This window comes from Arachis hypogaea, unplaced genomic scaffold, assembly GCF_003086295.3.
Source record: "Arachis hypogaea cultivar Tifrunner unplaced genomic scaffold, arahy.Tifrunner.gnm2.J5K5 arahy.Tifrunner.gnm2.scaffold_36, whole genome shotgun sequence".
Classification (NCBI taxonomy): domain Eukaryota; kingdom Viridiplantae; phylum Streptophyta; class Magnoliopsida; order Fabales; family Fabaceae; genus Arachis; species Arachis hypogaea.
Window position 1 is genome coordinate 17,501 of NW_027255471.1, and position 17,500 is coordinate 35,000.

The 17,500-nt window shown below is 30.3% G+C and overlaps 1 pseudogene; it reads left to right on the forward strand.

The window, feature by feature from the left end:
- LOC140183416 (putative protein TIC 214 N-terminal part) overlaps window positions 1-679 on the forward strand; it is a 931-nt pseudogene extending 252 nt beyond the window's left edge.
- Window positions 680-17,500: the final 16,821 nt, after the last annotated feature.

Sequence of the window (17,500 nt, forward strand, 5' to 3'; positions counted from 1 at the left end):
GGTAGACCTCATATAATAACTGTCATACCTCTACCCTATCTTTTATTTCATTTCTTCGGCAATAATAAAAAAAACTTTTTGAATTATGGGGACAAGAAAAAGAATTCAATACGTAAATTTAGCATTCAAAGAATATTCTTTACTAATCTTATTTTTCAGTTATTTAACCCCCTTGTCTTACCAAGTTCCATATTAGTCAGATTAGTAAACATCTATATGTTTAGATGCAACAAAAAATTGTTGTTTTTAACAAGTGGTTTTGGAGGTTGGTTAATTGGTCACATTTTTTTCATAAAATGGATTGAATTTGTCTGGATACAACAAAATAATGTTATTAAATCTAATGAACGCATTCGCTCTAAGAAGTCCATTTTATCAGAATTTCGAACTTCTATGGCTCAACTCTTTAGTGTTTTTTTATTTGTTACGTGTTTATACTATTTAGACCGAACACCCTTGCCCTTTGTTTTTAAAAAGAAACGTTCAAAAAGTAAAGAAAGCGGTGAAATTGAAAAACACAAATTTGATGTTGAAAGAATTTCAAAAACGACAAGAACTGAGCAAAAAAAAAAGATATCTTCGGAAACCGATACTTCTTCTTATCTTTTTGCAAAGAAGGGTAAGAATTCAAAGAAAATCAACGAAACCGCAGATAAAAAGATATTGGTATCGAAGAAATCCCTTGTAACGATTTTTTTCGATTTTAGACGATGGAAGCGGCCGTTACGATATATAAAAAACGCTCGATTTGAAAATGTTGTACGAAATGATATGTCACAATTCTTTTTTGATACATGTCAAAATGATGGAAAAGAAAGAATATCTTTTGCCTCTCCACCCAATTTGTCGACTTTTCTACAAATGATGGAAAAAAGAATAGACTCTTTAACAAGAGAAAAAATCTTCTATGATGAATTGAATAATTATTGGAACTCTCAAAATGAAGAAAAAAAAAAAAACTAAGCAATGAAATTCTAAACAGGGCGGAAGTTCTAGATAAGGAATTTATACCATTGGATATATTCCAAAAACGAATTAGATTATGCAATGAAGAGACTCAAACAAAAAACTTACCTAAACTATATGATCCTTTCTTGAATGGACCCTGTCGGGGCCGAATGAACAATTTTTTGTTATCCTCAATTAATAATAAAACTTATAAAAAAGATGATATTTGGATAAATAAGATTCATGGTCTCCTTCTTTCTAGTATTCAAAAAACTAGTTATTTTGAAGAGAACATGGATATATTTTATCAAAAGTTATTTTTAACTGAAATTAGTTTTTTTTTTAACTTAATCCATAAATTTTCTGAAAAATCAGTATCAGCCTTGAATTTTGAAGGACTTGTGTTCTTTCCGGAACATGCACACATAACGCCTAAAAAAATTCAATTCTTATTTGACGCAATTCGAACAGATCTGAAGGATAAAACAATTAAAAAAAAAAAATGTATTGTAATAAAGGAAATCGAAAAACAAGTTCCTCGATGGCCTTACAAACTAATCGATGAAATCCAAGACCTCGAAGAGGGAAACAAAGACGAACAGAAGTATGGAATTCGTTCCCGAAAAGCCAAACGTGTAGTTATTTTTACTCATACTAAAAAATCAAAAGATTCTAATCCTTATGGGGATACTAGAAAAACAAATAACACTGATGAAAAAGGGGAATTGGCTTTAATACGTTATGCACAACAACCAGATTTTCGACGAGACATAATAAAAGGATCCATACGTGCTCAAAGGCGGAAAACTATTACTTGGAAAATTTTTCAAAAAAGTCTGTATTCGCCCCTTTTTTTGAATAAAATTGAGAAACCCCCATTTTTTTTTTTGAAAAATTTTGAACCAATGAGACAAATGCTTTTTCTGTTCCAAAGGAGGCTGCGGACAAAAACAGGATTAGAAAATCCGTATTATACAGAAGAAGAGACAAAAGAAAGTAAGGAGGAGGACAAAAGAACAAAAAAAGAACAAGAGGAAAAAAGACGTATAGCAGTAGGAGAGGCCTGGGATAGTTTTATAGTTGCTCAAGTAATAAGAGGCTCGTTATTAATAACCCAATCGATTCTTAGAAAATATATTGTATTGCCTTCGTTGATAATAATTAAAAATATTGTTCGTATGCTTTTATTTCAATTTCCCGAATGGTCAGAAGATTTTAGGGATTGGAATAGAGAAATGTATATTAAATGCACCTATAATGGTGTTCAATTATCCGAAACAGAATTTCCAAAAAAGTGGCTACTAGACGGTATTCAGATACAAATTAGATTTCCTTTTCATCTGAAACCTTGGCACAGATCTAAGCTACGATCCACTAAAAAGGATCCAATGAAAAAAAAAAAAGGGACTTTAGCTTTTTAACAATTTTGGGAACGGAAGTGGAATTGCCCTTTTCTCGCGTTACCCGAAATCCATTTGCCTTCTTTCATCCCATTTTAACGAAACTAAAAACTAAAAAAAAAAAATGGCAAAATCATTTTTTTCAGGTTCTCGGGATTTTAAATGCAAGAACAAAATTGTTTATAAATTTTTTAAAAGAAAGAGCAAAATGGATCATCAAAATTTTTCTATTTATAAACGAAAAAATAAAACAATTCCCAACTTTAGTGCTACTTACATTCCAAAAAATCGTTGGATTTAAATTAAGTCAAAATCAAAACGATTCAACAATGAGTAAGAAAAATCCAACGATTTACAAATCAAATACTAGAATAAACTCTATTAATTGGACAAATTCTTCATTGAAAAAAAAAAAAGATATAAATGCTAAACGAAAGACAATCATTAAAAAAATGAAAAAAATGGCCAAAGAAAAGAAAAGGGGGAGTTTAACAGCAGAGAGAAATATTATTTCGAAGAAAGCAAGTTTTTATGCTAAAGAATTAGCATTAAAAAAAATATTTGGCAGATATTACAAAAAATAAACCCTCTATTAGCTTATAAGTCACAAAATCCTCTATTAGATGACAATTCGAAGCATTCTTTTTTAAATACTCTCATGGAGAGGGTATACCTAAATATCTTTCTGTGTATCATTTTGATTTGTAGCATTGATGTACAACTTTTTCTTGAATCAAAAACAAAAAAAAAGTCCATTTACAATAATGAAGAAAATGTGGAAAGAACTGATCAAACAAATAAAAGTCTAATTTACTTTATTTCGCTTCTCAAAAGATCTTATGATCTTAGGAATACGAATTCCCATAAATTTTGTGACGTATCGTCATTGTCACAAGCATATGTTTTTTTTAAATTATCCGAAACCCAAGTTATTAACATATATAAGTTAAAATATGTTTTTGCATATCATCGAAAATCCCCTTTTCTTAAGAATGAAATAAAAGATTATTTTTTTGGAATACAAAGAATATTTGATTTTCAATTTATATCCAAGAACCCCCCAATTCTCTAATGAATCAATGGACAAATTGGTTGTTAAAGAGTCATTATCAATATGATTTATCTCAGAGAAGATGGTCTAGATTAGTGCCACAAAAATGGAGAAATAGAATCCATAAACGTCATGTCATTCAAAATAAAGATTTAAAAAAATGTGATTCATATGAAAAAACCAGATCAATTCCTTACAAAAACCAACAATTAGGCTCATTAAAAAAAAACACACAATATGAATATGATCTTTTTTCATATCAATCCATTAAAGATAAGAAAGACTCATATATTTCTAGATATGAATCATCATTCCAAGCAAATAAAAAAGAATTTCTTTCTTATAATTACAAAACATGTAAACAAAAAGGATTTGATCCAACGAGCGATATCTCTATAAAGAGATATATAGCAAAAGATTACATTATAGATATGGAAGAAAATCTGCATAGAAAACATTTAGATTGGATGCTAATAAATAAAGAAATATTAAATCATTCCATACCGAATGAAGATTTTATTAAGGCATATACGAATAACCCGTGGATCATACCAATCGAATTCCTTTTTTTCAATTTAGATATAAAAAAAGATGTTAGTGAAAATAGAAAATTTACTGGAAGAAAAAAAAAAATAGTTTTTAGATCATCAAAAAAAAAAAATTGGAATTCGAGTTAGAGACTCGAAATCAAGCAAAAGCGGAAGACACGAGTGGGGTGGATTTGGAATCATCTCTTTCAACCCAAGAAAAAGATATTGAAGCAGAGTCTACAGCATCAGGATTGGCCAGGAAAGAGGAAAAAAAAAAATACAAGAACAGAATGGAGGTAGAAATAAATCTCTTATTAACAAAGTTTTTTATTTTTCAATTGAATTGGAAGGGTTCCTTAAATCACAGAATAATGAATAATATCAAAATTTATTGTCTCCTGATTAGGTTGAAAAAAAATATAAAAGAGATTGCTATAAGCTCTATTCAAAGAGGAGAACTCAATCTAGATCTTATGGCAAATCAAAAGAGTTTAAGTCTTACAGGATTGACGAAAAATAAAAAATTGATCGAAAAGGAAAAGGCAATGTTTATTGTGGAACCAATTCGTCTGTCTAGAGAAAAGGATGAACAATTTTATATATATCAAACCATAGTACTTTCATTGCTTCATAAGAGTAAGCGTCAAATTAAGAAAAGATATCCAGAAAAAACCAATGTTGATAAGACGAACTTTGCAAAATCCATTCCAAGAACAAGAGATCAAAAAATAACAGAAAATAAAGAAAAAAATCATTATGATTTGCTTGTTCCTGAATTCTTTTTTTGCGCTAGACGTCGTAGAGAATTAAGAATTCTAATTTGTTTCAATTCTAAGAATAGAAATAGTGCACATAGAAAAACAACATTTTACAATAAGAATAATAAAGTAAATAATTGCTGTAACGTTTTGGCTGAAAATAAGGATCTTGATAGAAAAAAAAACCTAATGAATTTCCATTTTTTTCTTTGGCCAAATTTTCGATTAGAGGATTTAGCTTGTATGAATCGCTATTGGTTTGACACCGATAATGGAAGCCGTTTCAGTATAGTAAGGATACATCTGTACCCACGATTGAGAGGTCGTTAATCTATAATCTATATTTCTTTCTTCAATTTAGCGTAACATATCCGGTATGCGGATACAAATGGATACACGCATAGATGCGCACACGCATTGTGTTAACTGTATTCTGAGGCCTTGATACTAATTCAATTATATATCCTTTAGATACAAAAAGGAATCGAAAAAATCGTCTTATCGTCTTATATCTACTTTTATCTATATAATTATATATATAATTAGTATTTTATTTTTTAAATCGACCATTTTTTTTTACAGAAATATAGTATGATTTGACATCAGAATCGCAAAATGTTAAGGAAATTTAGATTATTGTATATACAAAATACCTAATTTTAAATTAGTATCATTACTATTACAGATCAAACAAGATATCTATAAAATATGGAAGGAGGAGAAGAACGCTTTTAACTTATGGTAAAAAATTTATTTCTACCAGGATTTTCACAAGAAAAAAAAGAAAAAAACCCCGGCTCGGTTGAATTTCAAGTATTAAATTTCACCAATAAGATACGAAGACTTACCGCACATTTGGAATTGCACCGAAAAGATTATTTATCTCAAAGAGGTTTACAAAAAATTTTGGGAAAACGACAACGGCTACTATCTTATTTGTCAAATAAAAATAGAATACGCTATAACAAATTAATAAATCAATTGGATATTCGGGAGTCAATAATTCGTTAATTGAATTTGAAGAGTCATTTTGAATTATTCGATTTTTTAGGTCTTGAATCTTGATTAATTTTTTTTCTTTCGAAATTCATGGAAGAATAAATCGAGGAAAAACCTATGAATGGGACAGCTAAAAGAAAAGATCTCATGGTAGTCAATATGGGACCTCACCACCCATCAATGCATGGTGTTCTTCGACTTATTGTTACTCTAGATGGTGAGGATGTTATTGATTGTGAACCATTATTGGGTTATTTACACAGAGGGATGGAAAAAATTGCGGAAAATCGAACAATTATACAATATCTGCCTTATGTAACACGTTGGGATTATTTAGCTACGATGTTCACAGAAGCAATAACCGTAAACGGACCAGAACAGTTGGGAAATATTCAAGTACCCCAAAGAGCCAGCTATATTCGAGTAATTATGTTGGAATTGAGTCGTATAGCTTCTCACCTATTATGGCTGGGACCTTTTATGGCGGATATTGGTGCACAAACCCCTTTCTTCTATATTTTTAGAGAAAGAGAATTAATATATGATCTATTCGAAGCTGCGACAGGTATGAGAATGATGCATAATTTTTTCCGTATCGGGGGAGTCGCGGCCGATCTACCTCATGGTTGGATAGATAAATGTTTGGATTTCTGCGATTATTTTTTAACAGGGGTTGTTGAATATCAAAAACTTATTACGCGAAATCCCATTTTTTTAGAACGGGTTGAGGGAATAGGCATTGTTAGTGGAAAGGAAGTAATTAATTGGGGTTTATCAGGACCGATGCTTCGGGCTTCCGGAATACAATGGGATCTGCGTAAAGTTGAAAATTATGAGTGTTATGGGGAATTTGATTGGGACGTTCAATGGCAAAAAGAAGGAGATTCATTAGCTCGTTATTTAGTTCGAATTGGTGAAATGGTGGAATCCATAAAAATTATTCAACAGGCTTTGGAAGGAATTCCCGGCGGACCATATGAGAATTTAGAAATCCGTTACTTTGATAGGGAAAGGGAACCAGAATGGAATGATTTTGAATATCGATTCATTAGTAAAAAACCGTCTCCGACTTTTGAATTGCCGAAACAAGAACTTTATGTAAGAGTTGAAGCCCCCAAAGGAGAATTGGGGATTTTTCTAATAGGAGATCAGAATGGTTTTCCTTGGAGATGGAAAATTCGTCCACCCGGTTTTATCAATTTGCAAATTCTTCCTCAATTAGTTAAAAGAATGAAATTGGCCGATATTATGACAATACTAGGGAGTATAGATATCATTATGGGAGAAGTTGATCGTTGAAATGATTATTGATACAACAGAAGTACAAGATATCAATTCTTTTTTCAGATTGGAATCTTTAAAGGAGGTCTATGGAATTCTATGGGTATTTGCCCCTATCTTTACTCTTGTATTGGGAATCACCATAAGTGTACTAGCAATTGTATGGTTAGAAAGAGAAATATCCGCAGGTATACAACAGCGGATTGGACCTGAATACGCGGGTCCTTTGGGAGTTCTTCAAGCTCTAGCAGATGGAACAAAACTACTTTTCAAAGAGAGTCTTATTCCATCTAGGGGAGATACTCGTTTATTCAGTATCGGACCATCCATATCAGTTATATCCATTATAATAAGCTATTCGGTAATTCCTTTTGGATATAATTTTGTTTTATCCGATCTCAATATCGGTGTTTTTTTATGGATTTCTATTTCGAGTATTGCTCCGATTGGACTTCTTATGTCAGGATATGGATCAAATAACAAATATTCCTTTTTGGGTGGTCTACGAGCAGCTGCTCAATCGATTAGTTATGAAATACCATTAACTCTATGTGTGTTATCAATATCTCTACGTGCGATTCGTTGATACAAAAACTTCTCGATGCTATTGCTATGGCCCTTTCCTTGTAGGACAACTTTATAGGAAAATAGGAAAGGGGCAGAATATAAAAAATTCATTATTATTCTCACTTCAAGTCTGATTGAAGAACAAAATCTGATAGTTATATGAGTGAAATCAGACAGCTTCTATAGAAATAGAAATTCGAGATTCTATTTAGATAATTTACAAATACTATATTAGATTAGATAGTAGATTACCAGCCTATTATATATATATAATATATATATAATATATATTATATTTATCTTATATATATTATATATGGGTATATGGTTATATATGTTATTTCTATGGTATGATGATTTGAAATTGCAGTCAAAATATTGAGTCTCATTTTCTATGTAAAAGAATTAAGTGAAAAAAAATTAGAAACAGACGAGTCTTATTACCCCAGGATTGGATAATTAGTAATCTTGTCTTGAAGCGGGCTCAAAAGACCAACCTTATTGAGATTGAGTTTTTGCTACTGTTTGGATGATTTATTATTCATGTATTAACAGAAACAGAAAATAAGGGCAGCTCAAAAAAAAGAAGTGGATGGTTAGAAGCACCAAGATACACAAGGGATTAGTAACACGGATTATGTAAATTGTCAAAAGGAACATTTCCACATAATCTAAATAAAGAATACTAATTGGGGCTTAAAGTTGGTAGAAAAGAGAAGGCAGTCCTCCCCCAATTCCGATCTAGAGTATGCTCCTATCCACTGATTAAATAAATGACTATCGGGAACGAAATAATCCGTTAATCTTTTTTTTTTTAAGTATCCCCTTTTGATTTGCACAAAAAAAGACGAATAGGAACAAAAAAAATGACCCCGTCGTTTTGTTTTCTCTCTCTCTCTTTTTCTGAAGAGAGAATTTTTCTAATTTATTAGAAAAAAATATGCAAGTCTTTTTCGTAACCTAAAACGATGGACGGAGGGTTATAAAGATAATTCCAAAATATTTTCTTTATTGAAGAATAAAGCTATTACTTAATAAATTTTTGATTTTTAAGGGATAAGATCAATTCAGAAGGACCTTTTGTATCATTTAGAATATATATAAATTAATTTTATTTGTCTTTATTTTAAAATACAATGAGAACAGACAGAATTCAATTGGTCTAATTCAGAACCATCCGATAATTTTTAATCTTATTAATCTTAGGGATATCGCAAGAAAGAAATAATCGGCTAGGTCCTTAGGTTTATTTAAGGCTTTCGAGGAGCCGTATGAGGTGAAAATCTCATGTACGGTTCTGGAATAGCGATGGGGACAGTAACGTTCTCACCGACTAGCATTATCTAATAGTTTAAGTACAGTTGATATAGTTGATGCACAATCAAAATATGGTTTTTTGGGGTGGAATTTGTGGCGGCAACCTATAGGTTTCGTCGTTTTTCTAATTTCTTCCCTAGCAGAATGTGAAAGATTACCTTTTGATTTACCAGAAGCGGAAGAAGAATTAGTAGCGGGTTATCAAACCGAATATTCGGGTATCAAATTTGGTTTATTTTATGTTGCTTCCTATTTAAACCTATTAATTTCTTCATTATTTGTAACAGTTCTTTACTTGGGCGGTTCAAATATCTCTATTCCGTACCTATTCATTTCTGAGTCTTTTGAAATAACTAAAGCATATGGAGTTTTTGGAACTACAATTGATATCTTTATCACATTAGCTAAAACTTATTTGTTTTTGTTCCTTTCTATCACAGCAAGATGGACTTTGCCTAGGCTAAGAATGGACCAATTATTAAATCTTGGGTGGAAATTTCTTTTACCTATTTCTCTCGGCAATCTATTATTAACAACTTCGTCTCAACTATTTTCACTGTAAAATATGGATCCTCTAGATTTGTAACTTGTCGCAAACAAGAGAAAGAAACAAAAAAACTATTTCATAGATATTCACGATATGTTCCTTATGGTAACTGGGTTCATGAATTATGGTCAACAAACAATCCGAGCTGCAAGATACATTGGTCAAAGTTTCATGATTACCTTATCCCACGCAAATCGTTTACCCGTAACTATTCAATATCCTTATGAAAAATTAATTACATCAGAACGTTTTCGCGGTCGAATCCATTTTGAATTTGATAAATGCATTGCTTGTGAAGTATGTGTTCGTGTATGTCCTATAGATTTACCCGTTGTTGATTGGAAACTGGAAACAGATATTCGAAAGAAACGTTTGCTTAATTACAGTATTGATTTCGGAATTTGTATATTTTGTGGTAATTGTGTTGAGTATTGTCCAACAAATTGTTTATCAATGACTGAAGAATATGAACTTTCAGTTTATGATCGTCATGAATTGAATTATAATCAAATTGCTTTAGGCCGATTACCAATGTCAGTAATTGATGATTATACAATTCGAACTATTCTAAATAAAAAATAATAGGATATAATAAAATCGTTTTATTTATTTATAAGAATTCAATATTAATATATAAATAAAAATCATATTAGATTTCACATTATTCTGTTTCATATATCATATATATAAATAGATATGAAACAGAATAATATAAATTTGAAAAATAATAAGATTAAATAGAAAAAAAACTATTCCATATTTTCAAAATAAATTTATTATTATTAAAATATTCTTTTATTCTATCTATTTCATTTCGATATCTGTTCTATAACTATTCTATAACTATATATCTATATAGTTAGACTTATATTTAGTTATACTTATATACTAATATATACTTATATTATATATTATATAGTTTCTCGACCTACTCTTTCGTATAACGAATGAAATAACATAAATCCCATAACTTAACTGGTACCTATTCCGACTTGTTAGGATTTGATGAAATTCAATGCGGAGAGAAATCTCGTAGATAAAAGATTTCCCTGGTCGTATCAAAAAGGTCATGAAATTTCGATGCATTTATCTCTTATTTTACATATAATGGATTTACCTGAACCACTACATGATTTTCTTTTAGTCTTTTTGGGATCATGTCTTGTATTAGGAAGTTTAGGAGTAGTATTTTTTACCAACCCCATTTTTTCTGCTTTTTCATTGGGACTAGTTCTTGTTTGTATATCTTTATTTTATATTTTATCAAACTCCCATTTTGTAGCTGCCGCACAACTACTTATTTACGTGGGAGCTATAAACGTTTTAATCCTCTTTGCTGTGATGTTCATGAATGGTTCGGAATATCACCAAGATTTTCATCTTTTTACCGTTGGGGGTGGAATTACTTTGATGGTTTGTACAAGTATTTTTGTTTCACTAATAACTACTATTCCAGATACATCATGGTACGGGCTTATTTGGACTACAAGACCAAATCAGATTATAGAGCAAGATTTAATAAGTACTAGTCAACAAATTGGAGTTCATTTATCAACAGATTTTTTTCTTCCATTTGAACTAATTTCAATAATTCTCTTAGCTGCTTTGATAGGTGCAATTGTCGTGGCTCGCCAGTAAGAAATTTTTTTAACTTGCAAAAAAAAAAAGAATTCTTTTTTTTCCTCAGTTATTTCGATTTAATTCTCTGTAAATGTAAAAAAAGAGTGTTTATGTAGAAAAATTTTTTTTTTGCGAATATATTCTTTTTTTCAGACTTTTTTTTTATTCTTTAGTCAATTGAATTGGTTGAATTGTTGTTCATATTATATTAATATTATAGTGAATCGAAATTGATAAGGAGTTCGTCAATGATGCTCGAAGATGGACTTGTTTTGAGTGCCTATTTATTTTCTATCGGTATCTATGGATTGATCACGAGTCGAAATATGGTTAGAGCCCTTATGTGTCTTGAACTTATACTGAATGCAGTTAATATAAATTTCGTAACCTTTTCTGATTTTTTTGATAGTCGCCAATTAAAGGGAAATATTTTTTCTATTTTTGTTATTGCCATTGCAGCCGCTGAAGCTGCTATCGGACCGGCTATTGTTTCTTCAATTTATCGTAACAGAAAATCAACTCGTATCAATCAATCGAACTTGTTGAATAACTAGTATTTATATTATTTATATTGAATAAAACTAGTATTTATATTGAATAAATAGTATTAATAGTGATTTATCATATAAATATTAATTTTGAATAGTGTAATTCAACAAACTCGCACGTTTGCAAAAACGTAAGAAATCAAAGTATCTTGGTCCCCTCTCCTCTTATGAATTGATCCAGAAGTCGGTTTTGAGTATCAAAATTCTGGTAAATCGTTGATTCATCTAGTGTCTAAATATATGATTTATTTACGAGTTTACTAGATCGAAAATTTTCCATTTTTGGTGTTAAAAAAAAATTATAGATCCAAATCCAATGTCACATTCAGTAAAGATTTATGATACATGTATAGGATGTACTCAATGTGTCCGAGCCTGCCCCACCGATGTATTAGAAATGATACCTTGGGACGGGTGTAAAGCTAAGCAAATAGCTTCTGCCCCAAGAACGGAGGACTGTGTCGGTTGTAAGAGGTGTGAATCCGCCTGTCCTACAGATTTCTTAAGTGTTCGAGTTTATTTGTGGCATGAAACAACTCGAAGCATGGGTCTAGCTTATTGAGACCGCCCCTTTCTTTTTTTTCAAAAAACAAACACCACGAGAATACGTTTTTTACTGGCAAAAATCTGCGCTCAAAATAGAAAGATATTTCTATTATCTTTCTATTTTGAGCGCGGGTTTTTCTAGCCCAAGTGTATCTTATTTTTATCACGAATTATTTTCCTTGGTTAACAATAGTTGTACTTTTACCAATAGCCGGGGGTTCCTTAATATTCTTATTTCCTCATCGAGGAAATAAGGTAATTAAGTGGTATACAATTTGCATATGTTTAATCGATCTGCTGATAACAGCCTATGCATTTTGTTATCATTTCCAATTGGATGATCCATTAATCCAACTGACAGAAAATTATAAATGGATTAATTTTTTTGATTTTTACTGGAGATTCGGAATAGATGGACTCTCTATAGGACCCATTTTATTGACGGGATTTATTACCACTATAGCTACTTTAGCGGCTCAACCGGTTACTCGAGAATCCCGATTATTCCATTTCCTGATGCTAGCAATGTACAGCGGTCAAATAGGACCTTTTTCTTGTCAAGACATTTTACTTTTTTTCATCATGTGGGAATTGGAATTAATTCCAGTTTATATACTTTTATCCATGTGGGGGGGAAAGAAACGTTTGTATTCAGCTACAAAGTTTATTTTATACACTGCGGGAAGCTCTATTTTTTTATTAATGGGAATTCTAGGTATCGGTTTATATAGTTCTAATGAACCGACATTAAATTTTGAAACATTAACTAATCAATCGTATCCTGGGGTGCTCGAAATAATATTTTATATGGGATTTCTTTTTACTTTTGCTGTAAAATTGCCGATTATACCCTTACATACATGGTTACCGGACACCCACGGAGAGGCACATTACAGCACTTGTATGCTTTTAGCCGGAATCTTATTAAAAATGGGCGCATATGGATTGGTTCGAATTAATATGGAATTATTACCTCACGCTCATTCCATATTTTCCCCCTGGTTAATGTTATTAGGTTCAATTCAAATAATCTATGCAGCTTCAACATCTCTTGGTCAACGTAATTTAAAGAAAAGAATAGCTTATTCCTCGGTATCTCATATGGGTTTCATAATTATTGGAATTGGTTCTATAAGTGATACGGGGCTCAACGGGGCCATTTTACAAATTATCTCTCATGGATTTATTGGTGCTGCGCTTTTTTTCTTGGCGGGAACTGGTTATGATAGACTACGTCTTCTTTATCTTGACCAAATGGGTGGAATGGCTATCCCAATGCCCAAAATATTCACAGTTTTCAGTATCTTATCAATGGCTTCTCTTGCATTGCCAGGCATGAGCGGTTTTGTTGCAGAATTGATGATTTTTTTTGGAATACTAACCAGTCAAAAATATCTTTTAATGACAAAAATACTAATAATTTTTTTAAACACAATTGGAATTATATTAACTCCTATTTATTCATTATCCATGTTACGGCAGATGTTCTATGGATACAAGCTTTTTAATACACCAAACTCGTATTTTTTTGATTCTGGTCCGCGAGAATTATTTATTTCGATTTCTATCCTTATACCCGTAATAGGTATTGGTATTTATCCAGATTTTATTTTCTCATTCTCGGTTGACAAGGTTGAAGCCATTCTATCAAATTTTTTCTAAATTTTTTTAATGAAAATTAATACAACCCCCCAAAAAAAGAGAAATAAACCACATAACAAAATTGGAATTAATTATATGTAAATATGTTTGTTGTTTGTGAGAACCCCTTGAATCATTACATTACTACTTGATTTAAAGGGTTCTCGACAATTCCATTTTTTCTTTATTCTTTCTATATTCATATCAAATATATTATATATAAATAGAATATCGAATATATACTAAAATTTCTTATATATTTTATATATTAGTATATTAGATATGTATATATACTTATCTCTTATGATGTATATATACTTATGCTTTCTTTATTTGTATTTGCCAGAGGTTTTTTCCTTAATTAAATTCAATTCAATTAGATGTAAATGAACCATAACTGTGTAATCCTATACCTAATAGATTGATTCCTAAATAACATATCCAAATTATAAGAAAGCCCAGAGAGGCCGCTATTGAAGAATTTACACTTTCGAATTTCGTATTTTTTCGAGTATGTAAATAAATCGCAAATATGGTCCAAGTAATAAAGGCCCAAGTTTCCTTGGGATCCCAATTCCAATATGATCCCCATGCCTCATTAGCCCATACTGCTCCTGACAGAATACCTATCGTTAAAAAGAGAAAACCCAGACTAATAATACGATAACTCCAACGATCGAGTTGTTGAATAAACTGAGACCTGTAATAATTTCTAGAAGAAGAAAAAAAAGTTTTTTGTAAAACATTGTTCCTTTCATTCCTATTCATGTATTGGATCTCAACAAAAGAAAAGGATTCATTTAAAAAATACAAATTATTGCTTTTACCCAAAATTTGTATGACTTCTCCAAATGTAATAACTAAGATTCCTACAGATAATAACGATCCACATAAAAGAGCTGCATAGCCAAATATCATCATACTTACGTGCATCATTAACCAATGAGATTGTAAAGCGGGTACTAATATTGCAGATTGATGGATTTCGGTTAAAACACCCGAAGTAGCAAAGCCTTGGGTAAAAATAACACTCGGTGCGATTATTGCACTTAAATCGTTTTTATGCTTTTTAAAACAAAAAACTATATGAAAAATAGAAAAACCCCAGGAAAGAAAGATTAATGATTCATATAAATCACTAAATGGTAAATGGCCCGACAAAATCCAACGAGTAATTAACAATCCCGTTATACAGAAAAAGCTTATTATCATACCATTTTTGGACAAATCATGAAATCCTAAGATTTCATTGACTAATAGAGTTATCAAATGAGTTGAAATTACAATTGATACGACCGAAAACGATATATGAGTTAATATATGCTCTAAAGTTGAAAATATCATAAAAATAAGGTGTCCCAATAACTAATACTAGGAAGATAAATCAGAAATTGAATTCATTTTAGGACTTACTCTTTTAGAGTAAAAGATGCCATGCCGCCACTCGGACTCGAACCGAGATGCTCTAGCACTGCTTCCTAAGAGCAGCGTGTCTACCAATTTCACCATAGCGGCTTACCCGAAATCATAATAACCTATTTATTGTAAATCGTCGAGATTGAAAGAATAAATTCGAAAGATGCAATTTTTTTTAGTAATTAATAAATATTAAAGAAACAAAAGAATTGTATTCTAATTATTTCTTTTTTTTTTTCTTTGTTTTTTTTTTATAAAAATTATTAGAAATTAAATTATTTATTCACTTGAATATATATTTATATTCATATATTCAAATGAATAAGAAGAATTCGTATATATAGAAAGAGCTTAACAAAAGATATAAACATTTCAATAATTATTATTATTATCTCGTCGGAAATGGAACAAAAAATTCGTAGTTTTTCATTTATTATCAAATCTTTTTTATTTCTATTTCATTTTTGAATCCAAAGAGATGCATATTCTTTTTTTCTTTTAAAAAAAGAAATTCAAAAATTTATCATTTTTGGATCACCAATTTAGTATTCCATTCAAATATTCCATTCAAAATATTTTTTCTTCTTATAAAATAAATAGATTCCAAAATAGATATTTATATGAGTTATAAGTAAAAATTTTTATTTAATAGAATTATTTTTATTTAAAAATTCTATTAAATAAAAATAATTCTAAAATTCTGTTTCTTTGATTTTATTAAAAAATATAACTATTTGAAACTATTTTTGTTTATATACAAATTCTATATTCTATTAGAGAATAGAATCCAGCTAATTCAGAGTATTCCAACGTTTGTATTTTTTATACAAAAAAACTTTTTGAATTTCCCGTAGAAATTGATTGCGCTAATGAATAAGCTTTCAATGCTGTCCAAAAACCTCTCCTTTTCCAAAGAGTTTTTCGGATTTTTTTTTTGGATCTCGAGGTGCGTTTCTTTGGAACTGCCATGCAACTGATATAGTTTTTTTATTGCTACAAGTCATGTGAAAGACATATCTTCTGTTCCGTAAAACAAATAGTTCTTTTATTTGATTAATTAGCCATTTTTTTTTATCCCCTCTTTTTTTCTATCTTTCTATCTAAAGTAAAACTTTGAATATTATAACACTTTTTTCAAAATTTTGCCAAACATAGATATCTGTTTAATGTAAAAAAAGAAATTACTTCGAAAAAACTAATGCTTTTGAAATAAAAGACAAAAATTCTTATTTATTCGATTGGGTCATGTCATATGAATTTAATTTTACTGCATATCAAACAAAATAAACGAATGTTTTTATTTGATTTGACAAATTTCGTTTTATGAGAATTTTTTACTAAAATACAAATATTAAAAAAAGTGTATTAGGAATTTGAATTTGTTTATTCGACCTTTTTTAGTACTTTGAAATATTCGGAAATATTAGAAGTATTGTGCAAAGATTCAGAAAAATAAATAATTCTATTTATATGTTCACTCTTTTTTTTTTATTAACTGAAGCCTTTACAAAAGAGATAAAACCGACGAATAAGAAACAAAACTCATTAGGAAAAAAAATATTTTATCTTTTATTCTTTTTTTATGGAATATACACATCAATCTTTATGGATCATACCTTTCATTCCGCTTCCAGTTCCTATGTTGATAGGGGCGGGACTTCTATTTTTTCCCACAGCAACAAAAAATCTTCGACGTAGGTGGGCTTTTCTCAGTATTTTATTGTTAGGTATAGTTATGCTTTTTTCCGTCGCGCTGTCGATCGATCAAATAAATAACAATAAGAGTTTCATCTATCAATATGTGTGGTCTTGGACTATAAATAATGATCTTTCTTTAGAATTTGGTTACTTGATCGATTCACTTACCCTTATTATGTTAATATTAATCACTACTGTTGGCATTTTGGTTCTTATTTATAGTGATAATTATATGTCTCACGATCAAGGATATTTGAGATTTTTTGCTTATATGAGTTTTTTTAATGCTTCAATGTTGGGATTAGTTACTAGTTCAAATTTGATCCAAATTTATATCTTTTGGGAATTAGTTGGAATGTGTTCTTATCTATTAATAGGTTTTTGGTTTACACGTCCTATTGCAGCAAATGCTTGTCAAAAGGCATTTGTAACTAATCGTTTAGGGGATTTTGGTTTATTATTAGGTATTTTAGGTCTTTATTGGATAACGGGTAGTTTGGAATTTCGGGATTTGTTTCAAATATTCAATAACTTGATTTTTAATAATTATCTTAATGTTTTTTTTGTTACTTTGTGTGCCCTATTGTTATTTTGCGGTTCCGTAGCTAAATCTGCCCAATTTCCCCTTCATGT